Genomic DNA, 18,290 nt, shown 5'->3' with positions numbered 1-18,290 from the left:
TTGGGGTACACGTGTCTCTTTCTATTCTGGTTTCCTCCGTGTGTATGCCCAGCAGTGAGATTGCTGGGTCATAAGGCAGTTCTATTTGCAATTTTTTAAGGAATCTCCACACTGTTCTCCATAGTGGCTGTACTAGTTTGCATTTCCACCAACAGTGTAAGAGGGTTCCCTTTTCTCCACACCCTCTCCAGCATTTATTGCTTGTAGACTTTTGGATCGCTGCATTCTGGTTTTGATTTGCATTTCTCTGATAATGAGTGATGTTGAGCACCTTTTCATGTGTTTGTTAGCCATCCGTATGTCTTCTTTGGAGAAATATATATATGGAATTTAGAAAGATGGTAATGATAACCCTCTATGCGAGACAGCAAACGAGACACAGCTGTATAGAACGGACTTTTAGACTCTGTGGGAGAGGGAGAGGGTGGTATGATTTGGGAGAATGGCATTGAAACATGTATACTATCATGTAAGAAACGAATCGCCAGTCTATGTTCGAAAGAGGATACAGGATGCTTGGGGCTGGTGCACGAGGATGATCCAGAGAGACGATATGGGGTGGGAGGTGGGAGGGGGGTTCAGGATTGGGAACTCATGTACACCCGTGGCTGATTCATGTCAATGTATGGCAAAACCAATACAGTATTGTAAAGCAAAATAAAGTAAAAATAAAAAATAAAATCATTAGCCAGTATATGAAAAAGTCAATATGTAGGAAGATTATGACAGTTAAATATTTATAGCAGCAACGTAGAGGCAGTGCCAGCCTCAGCTGAGATCCAGCTCTGCACGTTTTCGTGTGCCTGCAGGGCTGGGCATGTTCTATCCACAGGTGTCTGCTCTGTGCACTGATGCCTGAGGAGGGACAGAGCCTTTCCTTAGGAACAGGGAAACAATAAGGAGAGGACAGGATGGGGTCCAGTCCAGCCCAAAGAGAAGGAGTCTATCAAGGTCCACATTAAGGAGAAAATATTCCATCTTCATCCCGATTAACATGGTATAGTGTAGTGATTAAGAGAACAAGCAGCCCATGTTCAATTCTAAGATGCTTTCAACTGGGTGAGTGTGGACAGATTACCTAACTTCTCTGGGCCTCGAAGGCTTCACTTTTGTGATAGGTATGAATCACTAGGTTATTCTTACTAATAGATCACTCCTTACGCTTAGCACTGAATGAACGTAATCCTTATAACCCTATGAAAGATCATCCACTTTGTGCGCTTAATGAGAAGGTAACAGAAGCTGCTCTAAGCCCTTGACAACATTTAACACATCTAGTCCTCATGGTTCTCTCAGAGGGAGCAGAGGTAAAGAGTCCGCCTGCCAATGCAGGAGACGCGAGAGACACAGGTTCAAGTCCCTGAGTGGAGAAGGTCCCCTGGAGGAGGAAATGGCAACCCACTCCAGTATCCTTGCCTGGGAAACCCCAGGGACAGAGGAGCCTGGTGGGCTACAGTCAACGGGGTCACAAAGAGTCAGACACGACTGGGCACATCTCACGCTACCCACTGCTGCCCCCCGAGGTATGGACTGATGTACTACCATTACCCGCTTCACAGGAGGCGGAAAGGCGAAGGTTCAGGGGAGTTAAGGAACTTCTAGGTCACATAACCACTTCATGGCACACTTTGGAATCTGTCTGACTCCCAGACTCTCAATCTCTAAATGAGGCCCCAAATGCTTTCCCAATGTGTTTATTTATTGTTTTAAATTTTTTTATTGAAAAATACTTGATGTGATGTTATATTAGTTTCAGGTGTGCAGTATATATATTCTAAATATATATACATAGAATATATATTCTTTTTTAGTTTCTTTTGCATTATAGATTATTATATGGTATTGAATACAGTTCCCTGTGCTGTACTGTAGGTCCTTGTTGGTTCTCTATATTATACATAGTCGTGTGCATATTTTAATCCCAAATGTATTTGTGACGTGATAATTTGCTAAGTTTTGAAGATGTGTAATGGCTAGATATATCATTTTTTTTCTATAAGTCACATCAAAAATTACCCCCAAATCACATGAAACAAACATTCCTTTACTCAGTTTATATACATTATTGAAAGTTTTACAAAGACAAAAATAACACTTTTGCTTTAAAAATCACTTGATTTCATGTCATTTTCAGTTGAACCTGGTGGAAGAGTTGGGGAAGGTAATATATGAGATTTGGAAAAATTAGATTTATAGGGATTGAAGCCTAGTAAAGGGAGCAGGGATTTCCCTGGTGGCTCAGATGATAAAGAATCTGCTTGCAATTCAGGAGACCTGGGTTCAATTCTTGGGTCTGGAAGACCTCCCTGGAGAAGGAAATGGCTACCCATTCCAGTATTCTTGCCTGGGAAATCCTATGGACAGAGGAGCCAAGCTACAGTCCATGGAGTTGCAAAGAGTCGGAGGGAGCAGAGAACGAAGAGGTGACTTACAGAACAGGACCTTCTTGTCCTCAGATACTCGAAGGCAGTGGACAGTTAGAGTTGTTCTGTATATGATTAAGGAAAAGAATTAATGCTGAGGAGTGGAAAGTATAGGTGGTCAGATTTGGGGTTAAATGTAAAAAATGTTCTACTTGGGTGATCAGAGATGGACTGTGATATTATTTGGGGTAATAAGTTCTTTCTCACTACAGGTATTAAATTTCAGGTAATTGGGTATAAGATTAATCCAGAGCATCACATTTATTCTCAGAAGGACCTGGATTTGAATCTACCGTTTGCAATCTGTGTGACCTCAGGCATCTTTTTTCTTAATTTACTTTTTATTTTTTGGCTGCAGTGGGTCTTCATTACTGCGCACAGGCTTTCTTGAGTTGGAGGTGTCTCTCTTTGCAGAGCACAGGCTCTAGGCATGCGGGCTTCACTGCTTGTGGTACACAGGTTTAGCTGCTCCATGGCACATGGGATCTTCCCAGACCAGAGAGCAAACCCGTGACCCCTGCATTGGCAGATGTATACTCAACCACTGGACCACCAGGGAAGTCCCATACGCATCGTATTTAATCTCTTTATACTTCTGTTTTCCTGTCTATAAAATGGGGACCATAATCATAATTATAGTGATATTGCAAGGTCACAAGTAAATAACACCAAGTAATGATCTTAGCTCAGTAACTGCAACGTGGCACCTCGAAAAGGCATAAGAAGTGATCAGAACCATTACATTTCTGATGAATGCAGTCTGATGCTCACTGTGCAGGTCCTCAGGAACCAAAGCGTTGAACTAAAGGTTTTAGTGAAAGATGTAAAAAGTGGCTTCACACTCTGAGTTCCTGAGTCCATGACTCCGTGACCCACCCTGGGATGCAGTTATTACAGAGGAGAAGCAGGGCTGGATCCCAGATCTCTATACTGAGATCAGCCAAGAATGGCATGAGGGTGAAATGGGGACATTCCGGCTGAGAAAAAAAACCTCGATGTTCCTGGTACATGGGGTGGAAGTGCTGGGTCAGTGCTCTGATGGGGACATGGTGGCCTGGTCAGAGGTCACAGCCCAGTTCCAGGATCCTCTCTTTCCCTCATCCCTCCTCTTCCTAATCTCCTGGACAAGGGGAAACTTCGGACTGGTGTGTCCTGCCTGGCAGAGACGACTTGGCCAAAGGTTAGGGATTGCAGCCTCATGTGACCGTGACACAGACACTGGGGACAGGAACAGAAACCAATGAGGTGATGTTGAAAGCATTCTTTAAAAAAAAATTATTTGTTGTTGAAATCAAATTGAATTACAATGTTGTGTCAATTACTGCTACACACCAAAGTAACTCAGTTATACATATACATATATATGTATGCGTATATATGTATACGCACACACATACATGCATTCTTTTTCATATTCTTTTCCATTATGGTTTATCACAGGATATTGAATATAGTTCCTTGTGTTATAAAGCAGGACCTTGTTGTTTGTTAGTTGCTCAGTCGCGTCTGACTCTTTGGATCCCATGGATGGTAGCCCGCCAGGCTCCTATGTCTATGGTATTTTCCAGGCAAGAATACTGGAACGGATTGCTGTTTTCCCACCCAGAGATGGAACCCAGGTCTCGTGCGTTGCAGGCGGGTTCGTTACTGTCTGAGACACCAGGGAAGCCCAGTCCGTTCTGTATACACCAGCTTGCATCTGCTGGCCTCAAGCTCCCACTCCTATCCTCTCCCGCCACCTCCCCCTCGGCAACCACAAGTCTGTATTCTACCTTTGTGAGTCTGTTTCTGTTTTGTAGATATGTTGGTTTGTGTCATATTTTAGATTCCACGTGTAAGTGATAGCATATGATATTTATCTTTTTCTGCCTGACTTACTTCACTTAGTAAGATGATCTCTAATTTCATCCATGTTGGAAACATTCTTTATAATGTCTGAATCTGTTGCTTCAAACATGGTTTGCCTATTTGCAACGACGAGGAAATCAGAGACAGGCCAGGAGGCCCCTCAGCCGTGTGCTGCCTGAGAAGGAACCACCGTAGGCCTGTGTGATGTGCCCCGAATCCCAGTATCTGGGAGAGGAAACCCTGACACTCGGGAAGCAACGGGTTTTACTTCATCCACAGCATGATACAACAGGGTAAAATAAAACACTGCCTCTACGTACTCTCACCTTGCTGTGTCAGTGTGGAGTGTGAAATGCCAAGGGGGCAGGGAATGGGAACTCCCCAGGGAAATTTGTCATCTCGTGCCTCTGAAGCTGCCGTGTCTGAAGGGAGAGTTCAGGGTATACGCAGACTTTGTCACATGCACGCACATTTGTGTGCTTAAAATCCCGTAAAAGCGCTCTCTTTTCCATTTTATTTGTGTGGTTACGGTGATTATTTGGAGACACATGTGACCGATTTTAAGATGCCAGAATCTCACAGACAAGAGAATAAAGCTTCATTTGCACCGTTTTCCAGGGATCTCTAGAATGACCTTTTGTTTTGTTTTTAAATTTACTTTTAATTGAAAGATAGTTGCTTTACAATATTGTGTTGATTTCAGCCAAACATCAACATGGATGGCTATAGAGATACATATGTCCCCTCCTTCTTGAACTTTTGAACTTTTTTTTTTTTAGTTTTCCTTTTTTTTTTTCTTTTTTATTTCTTTAAAATTATTTTTCCTTTTAGAAACAAGTTCACCAGGAAACCAGCTCCCCTCCCACTACGCCGGACAGGCCACAGCCATCTCTCTAAACAGCGCTGAGTCTCCCTCACATCCCCAAACAGGAACTCCCCGGCGTGGCCTTGGAAGGCTGGAGTCTCTCCCTGTCTGGCGGGATGCCCTGGTGGCGGGTGAAGGCCCCTCTGCTACAGTGGAGGTTTCTGATTGTGGGACACAGTCTGGTTTTTGTTTCCTTCCTGTCTTCTAATTAAAAAAGACATTCCTGGGTGACAGGCACAGTACTAGTGTGAGCTATCGAAACAACCTGGTGAAGTCTCGCCAGGCCCAGCAAACTTGTTTACATTCCTCAGCACGAGTGCGTTGTTTGTGGAAATCTGTAAGTTGTCTGTGTGTCACTGTGACGGCTCCCCCCGTTGTCTCCTTTGGCAAACCTTTCAGAGAATTCTCTAACCATAGACAAAAAGTCGGCCTGTCAACCTGCACGGTCTCCCAGGGCACTTCGGCCACATCCGGTAGGGTATACGGGGGGGAGGCAGAAGCAGCACGTGTGAAGCAGCTGGCTTACAAGCTGCTGTCCAAGCTGGTTCATCACCTGTCCAGTTAGTTCTTTCCGTAATTCAAAGCATGATCATTCTTCATGATCATTGGCTATCCCTGTACGGATGAGGTCTTGTAGGAGCCTCATGACACTACAATTGGCATCCCGGTGGTCCAGGGTAGTAGAGGCAACGGTCCACTGTAAGATAGGGATGACAACCTGGCTTCTCAGCAAGGTAACAGGGCTCTGCTGAATAAACCTCGTGGCTAGCCTGAATAGGTCATCCACTGTCAGGGTGATTCTGGAGTCCATTCTGCTGTTCTAAGAGCTGAAAGGTGGGGTGCCTGGAGCATGTCTAGTAGTCCTTGCCGACAGCCCTCTTCCGTGCCATATTCATCCACAAGGATACTACCAAGGTACAGGAAAGAGGAATGCTGATGTACCTGGTAAACATTTACCATCTGTGTGACTAGTGGCTGCCGCAGGGCTGTGGATCCTTTGCCTACACGGCGAACAGCAAAACGGAGGCCCCTGCAACAACGCTCTACAATCCGATTATCAGCCCGGTGCTTATTTAGAGTCTCAGATAAAATTGGCCATATTTCCTGTATGACTTTTTGGCACGGATGAGTCTGTCCATTTCCCACAACGGGATTTGTGTGTCTAAATATGACTGCAAGGCGATCTAAGAACACAGTGGGATCTGAGGATAAAAAATATGGAACGCTTCATGAATTTGCATGTCATCCTTGTGCAGGGGCTATTCTAATCTTCTCTGTATTGTTCCAATTTTAGTATATGTGCTGCCAAAGCGAGCACCCTTCTTGAACTTTTAATTGAATTTACTTTTAATTGAAAGATAATTGCTTTACAATATTGTGTTGATTTCTGCCAAACATCAACATGGATGGCTATAGAGATACATACGTCCCCGCCTTCTTGAAATTTTAATTGAATTTACTTTTAATTGAAAGATAGTTGCTTTACGATATTGTGTTGATTTCTGCCAAACATCAACATGGATGGCTATAGAGATACATATGTCCTTGCCTTCTTGAACCTGCTTTCCACGTCCCACCCCATCCCACCCCTCTAGGTTGTTACAGAGACCCAGTTTGAGTTTCCTGAGTCACACAGCAAATGCTTACTGGCTATCTATTTTACGTGTGATAGTGTACATGTTTCCATGTTACTTTCTCTGTATGTCCCACCCTCTCCTTCATCCCCACCCCACCCATGCCCATAAGTCTGTTCTCCATGTCTGTCTCTCTATTGCTATCCTGCAAATAGTTTCATCAGTATCTTTCTAGATGCCATATATATGTGTTAGTATAAAGCATTTGTGTTTCTCTTTCTGACTTACTTCACACTGTACTGTAGGCGCTAGGTTATCCACCTCATTATTCCATTGCATATATGTACCACAGCTTCTTTATCCATTCATCTGTTAATGGACATCTAGACTGCTTCTAAGTCTTAGCTATTGTACATAGTGCTGCAGTGAATATTGGGGTACATGTGTCTTTTTCAATTTTGATTTCCTTGGGGTAATGCCCAGTAGTGGGATTGCTGGGTCATATGGTGGTTTTATTCCTAGGTTTTTTTTTTTTTTAAGGAGATTCTTTAGAATGACCTTTTGATGGCTCTCCAGGGGGGCTCTCTTTGCCCTTCTAGATTTCATAATGAAATAGCTTGCATGGAGGTTTACGTAGAAATTGTCCCTTAATGCTCTACTCCAGGTTTCTGGGCCATTGCCATTTTGAGATGTGCCCTGTTTGTTTAGCTTCTTTGCTAAACTCTCTGGTTCAATATTTCTTTTCTTTAAATCCAAGTATAATTGATTTACATTGTTTCAGGTATACAGCAAAGTGATTCACCTATATATATATATAAATCATTTTCAGATATTTTTCCATTACACATTATTATTACAGGATTGACTACAGCTCTCTGTGCTATATATTAGGTTTTTGTTTATTAGCATCCCTCTCCCCATGATTCCCATCGAGTAACAGTAAGCTTGTTTTCTAAGCTCAGAGTCTATTTCCGTTTTGTAAATAATTTCGTTTTTATCATTTAAAAGTTTTTAATATTTTAAAATTTATTTTTTGGCTGTGCCACGTGGCATGCAGCATCCTAGTTCCTGGACCAGGGATTGAACCCATGCCCCCCCGCTCCCTGCCCCCACCCCACAGTGGAAGTACAGGTCTCAACCACTGGACCATCAGCAAAGTCCCTTTATCATTTTTTATTAATAGATTCAACGTGTAAGTGATATGATGTTTGTCTTTGATTTACGTCACCTACATGCTGCTTGGGAATCAGAAGAAACCGCGAAGGAGAAGGAGTAGCCAGCATAGAATCTACTTCTCATTGCTCATATCCTTCCCAGGGTCTGGGCTCCTCAAGGCCTTGCTGCCGTGTCATTCCTACACTCCAGTTTTTGTCTCTCCAGCCTGACGGAGACTACTGAAAACTCTGCCCAGCACTTTGCCTCTTTGCCACCACTGGTTTTTGCTTGGCTTCTCAGCCTCTTTACCCTGCACTGGTAAATAATGACAAATTCTAAGGAAAAAAGCTAAACATCTCCATGCACACTGGGATCACCTCCATGCACATTCCTTCTTTCCAGGAGCTTAGTCCCTGAAGTCCTAGCTGTTTCCTTATGCATTCATCGTTTCTTTGTTTTGTTTTCATTTTTGGTATTTTATCCAGCTTTTCTAGCTGTTCTTGAATAGAGTCAATCTGACACAGATAATCTATTGTACCCAGAAGTAGAATCATATACTTAACAACATATCTTTTTAAAGATTAAGAAGGGTGAGCAGATGCTTGATCCTTCTGGTATTAGAAGTTATTGTTTAACTCTGTGCGACCCCAGAAATGGCAGCCCACCAGGCTCCCCTGTCCCTGGGATTCTCCAGGCAAGAGCACTGGAGTAGGTTGCCATTTCCTTCTCCAATGCATGAAAGTGAAAAATGAACGTGAAGTCACTCAGTCGTGTCTGACCCTCAGCGACCCCATGGACTGCAGCCCACCAGGCTCCTCCATCCATGGGATTTTTCAGGCAAGAGTACTGGAGTGGGGTGCCATTGCCTTCTCCATTGTTTAACTAGAAAAATTAAAATAGATTTATACCTTTAAACATAAATTAGTTTATCTGGATTGTAAAAATTGATTTGTACTAGAAATCTTTATGAATATCAAATGATCTGAAACAAGTAAAGCATTGTTTGCACACATTTTTAAAATTTTTGGTATTCGTATATGAGGCATTCTAAATCAAAGTCTCTGTGAAACTAATTAGGCTATACCGTATGCTCTGGCCATAGCTTGTATTTCAATATCATTGGTACAAATTGAGCCACTATTACTGCCAGTTAAAAACAAAATGGCTTCTTCTTATTGTAAATAGTGAGAAGCAGCAGAGAAGTTTGAATTTCTGTTTTTAAATGAACTCTGATGTTTCTTGAGAGAGAAGTGGCCTGTGGTCACAGGGAGGAGAGAGGGGGACACCCGCCCCCATCTGTCTAGTGTGTGATAAGGAGAAATAGTCAGGACACAAGCGGCCGAGAACGAAAGGCTGCCTCGGGAGATGCTCCCATCTGGGCTGTAGAGAAAAGTATCATTAAATACTAGCAATTCTCAAATGGAAACCTTGATTCAGTATTTATGCCTAACACATGTCTTGACATATCGCAAAGTATCCAATGGTAAAGAATCTGCCTGAAATGCAGGGGACCTGAGCTCATTCCCTGGGTGGGAAAGATCCCCTGGAGAAGGGAATGGCTACCCACTCCAGTATTTCTTGCCTAGGAAATCCCATGGACAGAGGAGCCTGGTGGGCTACAGTCAATGGGACATGAATTGGAGACTGAGAACACAACTTATCACCCCTCCATTTCTCACGGGAGAGGCGTTGTGCGTATGGTCTGACACCTCAGCTTATACATCATAGCTCTGTAAACAGTCTTCCCAACAGCAACTCACAGGCACCTCGGTGCTCTAGGGTGCCCACATCTCAGCAGGATGAGAAAAAGATTCAGCCGAGAATAATGGGGTCAGGTCTGGAGTGTGATGGACACGGTGAAGGTAACGCAGTTCCACACACCAGTCACACCAGGGTAGGGAGCTCTAGGACTCACGTGGTGGACAAAGCCTGGGGACCAAGACAGGACACTAAATGCTCGTGTCTGGGGACAGGACTGAACCCAAACGGCTCTGATTCGTGACATTTTTCAGGTGGTGTTATGTTAAATAATATATATTTTTAAATACAGGCAGGGGGAAAGGACAGATGACTGGGGCCAAGTCTGCCCACAAGCTTAGCTTCATCGAGTGGTTTTACTGAATTTTGTAATTCACTTCTCTTAGGAACCAGAGGGGTCTCTAAACTCTCCAGGTTTGCTTTTATTCCCACAGAGTTTCCATGGCAGCTGCAATCAGAAGGGGAGGAGAGAGGGAAGATAGAAAAGGGAGTCAGTAGGAAAGGGCAGAGGTTTGTATTGGGGGGAAGATGCTTCTTCCCATAAGAGGTGGTTCCACTGACCACTCTCTGGTTTGTCGACTCCTTCTTCTTTTTTCCCCCCAAGCTCTCAGGTTAGAGACTTTCAACTGGGAGTGGAGGATCTCCTCCGGTTTCCAAAGACTCTGTCTGTAACATGGGGGAGCGAGAGCAGCAGAGAATATATGAGGGAAGTTAAGCGGGTGGTCGTCCCACCTGCTGGTCCTGACTCAAGTCAGCGCCACCCCTTCCCCGACCATCTCAGCCAGAGGTGCCAATCGGAAGTAGGATGTGGACATTTCCAAGGGGACTAGACTCACTGATTTTGAAACCTGGCCTAGCTATTTCACACAGTGAACTTATCCGTCTTTCTTTCCTGTTTCTCTTTCTCCGTCCCCCACGCCCACCCGCCCTTGCCAAACCGAGAAAGAACATTACCCAGCTTTGTCAGCAGGTGTCGCTGTCTGCGAGCTTTCTTGGTAGAAGGGCCACTTGGCATTGAGCCCTCTGTCAAGGTAAACGTTTTATTATTTTAGAAGTAGCACCGTTTAATTTTTGAATGGCTGTCTCATTGCACGTGGATCGTTTTGACCTTTGTTTCTTCAATCAGACCTTTCGTGTTTTTAACGGAGCTTTTGCAAGCATCTCTTTTTCAGAGAAAATACAAAGTGCAGTAGATGGAAGTGCCTTTAGAGAGGGGCAGGACCTTTTGGAGGATGATGGGATCTGGCCTAGACTGCATTTTGGGACGTGATTTTTGTACACGCTTTACATGAGCTTCTGACTGTCAGAGGAGGCCACCAGAAGTCACCTGTGATTCAGGCCAGCCCTATGGGAGGTGGCACAGGCATGCTTGCCAAGGGCGCTGAGCCCCCGGGGACCGCCTGGCCCTGGCATGGCTGTATAAGGGAATGTTGCCAGTTTAAGGCCACGAACCCGAGAGGAAACTACATCCTAAGCAGAAAGAAAATCCTCTGGAGATATTTCATGTTAGGTAATGTTTGCCTCATGGAGGACATCATCTCTCCTGCACGTAATCTTTTCTTCCTTTGATCCTTTGGCTTCCTGTGTCTATAATAGAGTAAAGCACATTGTCTCGGCAGAGTGTGACCTGAGCAGATGCTTCTATCAAGCTTTTCTTGATATTCTTTGAGTTATTACACTTCACAGCTCTGCCCTCCTTTTCTGCCCTAACTGTATTGAGCAGTTAAGGGCAACGTATCCTTTTAGTTTTTACTAGAGATGTAAAACTTTAACCGGAATATGTTGAATGTGGGCCTCAAAGTTAGTCACAGGGATTGGTCTTTAGCCCAACATTACCCTCTAGTGGGATACAGTAGAATAGTTATTAATTAAGTATGTGGGATGCAACTAAGCAGAGATTTTGCATCAAATTTGCTCTGTGGCAAATACAAGTGGCTATTAAGACTAAAGAAGAAGAAGAAAGAAATTTTAAAAATACTCTTATTTCGAAAGTCATTGGTCTTCAAAGAGAGTGAAGCAATTCGTTATGCTTAATAACCTCCTCACTGTCTTTCATTGTATTCTCTCATCGTTGTCATAGTGAGAGGCATTTACAACTAGACAAATAAAAACAGAAGTCAGATATAAAACGGGTAACAGAATTGGTGCTTAAGAAAACAACACACTATTATAAAACACATGACACCAAAATGTAGAAGAGAATACAAAAGAAATTGAGAGAACCAGTAAATACTTCAAAAAATATTGAACTTCCCTACTATGATAGAAATTCAAACTGAGATGAAATATCATCTTTTATCTATCGGATTAGTAAAAACTGGAAGATGGTTAACCTCAAATGCTGGTGAACGCGTGTGAGAAGAGAGCCCTGGTTGTTGATGGGAGTGAGAACAAGTGAATTATTTCGGAAGGAACTTGGCAGGGTTTCTCACAGTGTTAATGGGTATATGCTTCAAGCCCATGTTTTTACTCCTTCAGTTCTGTCCCAAATAAATATTCCTACATATGATCCCAATCTCTCTGCAATGATATTCACAGACACAATGTTTATAATAAAAATAATCTATCATAGTGGAAAGTCCATCAGCTGGGAGGGAGGAGGAGTGTGTGGTTAAATAAAATACAGAACACTCTCTTTCTATGGAAACTGTCCTGCCATTAAAATAAGTGAATTAAATTTAAACTGATATGGAACAATCTCTCTGACACTTAGAAAAAATGTAATCAAGGAATACTTTCAGTTTGATCTACTTTTTAAAATGTGTGTATGTAATAAACAACCAACAAAGACCTACTGTATAGCCCAGGGAACCCTGCTTAGTATTCTGTCATAACCTAAATAGGAAAAGAATTTTAAAAAGAAAAAAAAAAGTGTGTGTATATACATATACATCTATGTCTATATACACAGACATGTGTAAAACTTTGTAGGACAAATGAGCTTCAGTCTCACAGTAATATTACCATGAGGGAAACAGAAGTTTGTTAATAAAGGGAGGGGCTTCCCTGGTGGCTCAGGGGTAAAGACCCCGCCCGCCAATGCAGGAGACCTGTGTTTGATCCCTGGGGTCGAAAAGATCCCATGGAGAAGGAAACGGCAACCCACTCCAGTATCCTTGCCTGGAAAATCCCATGGACAGAGGAGCCTGGGGGGTTACAGTCCATGGAGTTGCAAGAGTCGAACACTGCTTAGCGACTAAACAATAACAGCAAATTAAGCACTAGGACTTTCCCAGTTTTTTAAAAAAATATTCAGGAATTTCTTTGGCCACACTGGGTCTTAGTTGTGGCGTGAAGGATCTTTCATTTGGCGTGCAGGCTTCTCTCCAGTTGCGGTGTACAAGTTTAGCTTCCCTGAGGCACATAGGATCTTAGTTCCCTGACCAATCAGGGATCAAATCTATGTCCCCTGCACTGGAAGGTGGATTCTTAACCACCGACCACCAGGGAAGTCCCTAAAAAGCATTCTTCTCGCTCTGCCCATTTGGAAAGAAAATGGAATTCCAAAGGAGATTCTGAAAGCTCCATGTCAACTTGTGTGTGTTTTTAAAGTGACTCCATCTTCTACTTCATTTGTAAAGGCATCTCATGTGTTGCTTAAAGAAGTCAGTATACCTGACTGTTAACTGCACTTAAGCAGGTGTCACAAATTCCCTTATTGCATGCTGCATGTTCTTTATGTTACCAGCTCTTGAAGAAATAACCCAGGGATACACCCCAAAATATATTACGCTTTTTTTCTCATAGACTCTCTCAAAGGTCTTCTCAGCTTAAATGAACATCTCTTTGATTGATTTCTCCAAGAAGGATCCAGTGAATTCAAATGTCTCTCCCTTATTTTTCCCTTGTTCTGACATACAGGTCTTTCTCATATTGAGAAGAGATATTGTGTTGTATTACACTGGAAATAGCTGATGTTTCAATACAAATTATAGAGGAAGAATGTCCCAATATGTGATGCTAAACCCTCTTTTTGTCTTTTGATGAAATTTCATAACATAGATTGTTTCCTATCAAGATGTGCAAAACTTCAAATGTCTACACTATCCTCTATTTCTCATTCTTAGGTCTAAATTTGAGGCAAGAGTTGTTGGAGGGACTGAAATATTGCACATGGTTCATAGATGTTGACAGTATGACAAAGGAAGCTGTAAATCATATACAAAAACCAGCAAATGGGAAAAATAAATAAACTGTTATCCCTCATATATTTTAGGTTCCTTGCCCCTTGGAATATCAATAAGTGCTGAGAGGTCAGTCTATGGAGAAACAAGCAGTAACTTAATTATAAACATTTTTATATGCTTTTTTAAAATCAGACATCCCTAGCGGCTGAGTGATAAAGAATCTATTGGCCAATGCAGGAGACATGAGTTTGATCCCTGGATCGGGAAGATTCCCTGGAGAAGGAAATGGCAACCCACTCCAGTATTCTTGCCTGGAAAACCCCATGGACAGAGGAGCCTGGCAGGCTACAGCACACAGGATTGCAAAGAGTCAGATGCAATATGAGCACATATTATGGTGTAGGAAGTTGAAGAGATTTGAAGTCGAAGAAAACGTGATGACACTGAAGGTTTAGAAAGACTGTGTGAGCATCAGGTTAGAAGAATAACTGGAGGGTGTGAAGGGCAGATAGAGTGGCTACAATCCAGCAACCTGTACTGTAATCAAATCTTTATCCCACTCAGACTAACTGATAGCCAAAGAGGTCTACTCTGACGGCTGCCTTCCGACTGGTAAAAGAATATATGCAAGCATGCTCAGTCGCGTCCGACTCTTTGCGACCTCATGAACTGTAGCCCTGCCAGGCTCCTCCCTCCATGGGATTTTCCAGGCAAGAACACTGGAGTGGCTTGCCATTTCCTTCTCCAGGGGATCTTCCCAACCCAGGGATTGAATCCGTGTCTCTTGTGCCTTCTGCACTGCAGGCAGATTCTTTACTGCTAAGTCATTGGGGAAATAGACCCCAGTTAAAGAGAGTCACCTTGGAGCTGCCAGAGTCAGGGACTATAAATCCACAGATAATCTTCCATCTGGGCTTCCCAGGTGGTGCTAGTGGTAAAGAATCCACCTGCCAATCAATGCAAGACACGCTCAGTCGTGTCCAACTCTTTGCAACCCCATGGACTGTAGCCCACCAGGTTCCTCTGTCCATGGAATTCTCCAGCCAAGGATACTGGAGTGGGTAGCCATTCCCTTCTCCAGGGTATCTTACCAACCCATGGATGGAACCTGGGTCTCCTGCACTGCAGTGAGGAGGATAGATCAAATATTAATATAAGAGTCTAATAAAACCCTTTTGGACATTCAGATGAATACAAAGCTGAACTAAGACAGTATAGCTGAGAATAGATAGAGGAACAGAGATTAAAAGGTGCTCAGAAAGAAACAATGGATTGACTTCAGTAACTGGAGGTGGGTCACAGGCAGGGAGGAGGAATCAAAGATGACTCATGTTTCTGGCTTCAGGTACTGGATGGATATGGGTATTACCAATTAAACTAAGAAATAACAAAGGGGGACAGGTTATGAGGAGAAAGTCTAGTTTTTGAAGTGTGACAGAATCTGATATACAGTAGATGGTATTCAATCATAAAATAAGTGAATTCACTAAACAATGGATTATTGTCAAGCCGGTCCTGGTATTAGTCTAGCCAATACTTTGCCCTTGAGGAATTCTAAGAACAGCTACAGGACTTTTGTTTACAGATCTTGGTCTCCCTGTGAAGGTGAGGAGGGGAAGCAGGTGTGAATCCAGGAAGCGCCAATAGTCCACAGCTTGGCCCTCAGCCGTCTACTCCCGGAGACACTGAGCAGCCCCAGATGTCTCCATCTGAGCCAGTCCTAAGCTCACAGGGACAGCTTCCCAGGCCCCACCTCCTCTCCTCACTTTGCGTCTCCTTATAAACTCTTTTGTCTGGCTGTGTAAGCTTTTTTTTTTTTTAAAGCATTGAACTGTCAAGAATATGTTAAACCAAAGACGCAGGGCCTGAAACATTAGGTAAAAGAGTCATTTTAAAGCAGAAAACAGTATGAAATGCTTTGTACTCACCACATCAATTGCTATTCTTTTCGGGTTAGAAGTTGATGCTGTAACAAAAGAGCCATCTTATAGGACGGGTCATGAAGAACACGCAGAAGAGTTATAGAATGAGGCAGTGACCAGGACTCCCCACGAGATTCACTGTTAGATTCTTGAACTGAGCGAACTCTGAGTTGAAGTCGCCTTGACAAAGCTTCTGTCAGAAACCAGGCCAAGCTGCTCCATGTCTGGGCACAGGGAAGTGAGGAGAAGTCTAGCCACCCTCGCTGCTGACTAGGACAGGAAGGTGCTGGGAGCTGCCCTCTGCGTGGCCGCCCGGGTTCCCGGTCTGCACCCTTTGGTGGGGATGAGGATGCTGTTGGCAGTGAACCTTCTCATTGTCCGCGGCTCCCACGGTGGCATGCGCACACAGCTTACCCACCTCCTACCCAGACTTGAAGTAATGCAGGATGGGAGGATGTGGCTAGATCTGTGGTTTCTCTGGGGGTGTTCATTTCCTGAGCACTCAGGCTCCAAATGGTCTCTCTCTCTCTTTCCCCCAGCAGTAAATTTCTTTTTTGAGTTTTCATATATGAAAGCTCTGGGCTTCCCAGGTGGCACTAGTGGTAAAGAACCCACACACCAATGCAGGAGAGGAAAGAGACATGAGGTTTGATTCCTGGCTTAGGAAGATCCCCTGGAGGAGGAAATGGCAACCCACTCCAGTGTTCTTGCCTAGAGAATCCCATGGACAGAGGAGCCTGGTGGACTATAGTCCATAGGGTCGCAAAGAGTTGGACGCAACTGTAGTGACTTAGCACACACATGTGAATCTGAAAGCTTCACTAAGGCTAGTGCCCAGTGCTCTGGAGCTGGAAGCCCACTGGGATGCCAAATCAAGTCTATTACCATAGAGACATTGAGCCCATCATTGGGGATGGTGTAGTAGTTATTAGCATCACAGGAGAAGTGACCATTCAAAAAAGACGGTCACTCATAATACGCTGAAATCAAAGAGAATAACCCAGAGAAATACTAAAAAGACATAACACATCCATTAGAAACGTGAGAGGAAGTTTAATGCTGTTTGAAATGCCCTCTTTGCCTTCTGGAGGCCAGAGAAGGAAGACGCTAACAAGATGGACTCATAGGTTGAACTGGCAATAACCAACTCAAAGGCTCAGGGCTCCTTCACATGCAGCCTTTAGAAGCAAACAGACTAGAAATTGCCGTTGTAAAATATATTGACACTGGGATAAAACCATTGTGAGCTGTTTGAACAAATAAGGACAGTATTACAACAGAGCATCAAGAGAAACATGTTTTCAGGGTGATGTACTGTTCATTTATAATTCTGTTCTCAATGATAATGGAAAAGTCTGGCTCCTCTCACTTATCTGAGTTCAGTTGCTCAGTTGTGTCCGAATCTTTACAACCCCAAGGACTGCAGCACGCCTGGCCTCCCTGTCCATCATCAACTCCCGGAATTTACTCAAACTCATGTCCATTGGGTCAGTGATGCCATCCAACCATCTCAGTCTCTGTTGTCCCCTTCTCCTCCTGCCATCAATCTTTCCCAGCATCAGGGTCTTTTCAAATGAGTTAGTTCTTCGCATCAGGTGGCCAAAGTATTGGAGTTTCAGCTTCAGCATCAGTCCTTCCAGTGAATATTCAAGACTGATTTCCTTTAGGATGGGACTAGTTGGATCTCCTTGCAGTCTAAGGAACTCTCAAGAGTCTTCTCCAACACCACAGTTCAAAAGCATCAATTCTTTGACACTCAGCTTTCTTCACAGTCCAACTCTCACATCCATACATGACCACTGGAAAAACCATAGCCTTGACTAGATGGACCTTTGTTGGCAAAGTAATGTCTCTGCTTTTTAATATGCTGTCTAGGTTAGTCATAACTTTTCTTCCAAGGAGTAAGCGTCTTTTAATTTCATGGCTGCAGTCACCATCTGCAGTGATTTGGGAGCCAAAAAAAAAAAAAAGTCTGACACTGTTTCCACTGTTTCCCCATCTATTTGCCATGAAGTGAGGGGACCAGATGCCATGATCTTACTTTTCTGAATGTTGAGCCTCAAGCCAACTTTTTCAGTCTCCTTTTTCATTTTCATCAAGAGGCTCTTTAGTTCTTCACTTTCTGCCATAAGGGTGGTGTCATCTGCATATCTGAGGTTATTGATATTTCTCCTGGTGACCTAGATTCCAGGTTGTGCTTCATCCAGCCCAGCATTTTGCATAATGTACTCTGCACATAAGTTAAATACCCAGGGTGACAATATACAGCCTTGATGTACTGCTTTCTCTATTTGGAACCAGTCCGTTGTTCCATGTCCAGTTCTAACTGTTGCTTCCTGACCTGCATACAGATTTCTCAAGAGGCAGGTCAGGTGGTCTGGTATTCCCATCTCCCTAAGAATTTTCCAGAATTTGTTGTGATCCACACAGTCAAAGGCTTTGGCATAGTCAATAAAGCAGAAGTAGATGTTTTTCTGGAACTTCCATGCTTTTTCTAAGATCCAATGGATGTTGGCAGTTTGTCTGGTTCCTCTGCCTTTTTAAAATCCACCTTGAACTTCTGGAAGTTCTAAGTTCATGTACTGTTGAAGCCTGACTTGGAGAATTTTGAGCATTAC

At 43.4% G+C, this 18,290-nt stretch overlaps 1 non-coding gene and 1 pseudogene across 1 annotated transcript; both read right to left on the bottom strand.

The window, feature by feature from the left end:
- Positions 1-5,036: 5,036 nt before the first annotated feature.
- On the bottom strand, positions 5,037-11,692 carry LOC120871632 (annotated as a pseudogene).
- LOC120871659 lies at positions 6,348-6,454 on the bottom strand. Its single transcript, XR_005723082.1, has one exon. It is a non-coding gene; the product is annotated as a U6 spliceosomal RNA (small nuclear RNA).
- Positions 11,693-18,290: the final 6,598 nt, after the last annotated feature.

The sequence above is a fragment of the Oryx dammah genome, unplaced genomic scaffold (assembly GCF_014754425.2).
Source record: "Oryx dammah isolate SB20612 unplaced genomic scaffold, SCBI_Odam_1.1 HiC_scaffold_12, whole genome shotgun sequence".
NCBI lineage: Eukaryota > Metazoa > Chordata > Mammalia > Artiodactyla > Bovidae > Oryx > Oryx dammah.
The sequence above is the reverse complement of the archived record's forward strand: the minus strand, read 5'-3'. Positions and strand labels throughout refer to the sequence as shown.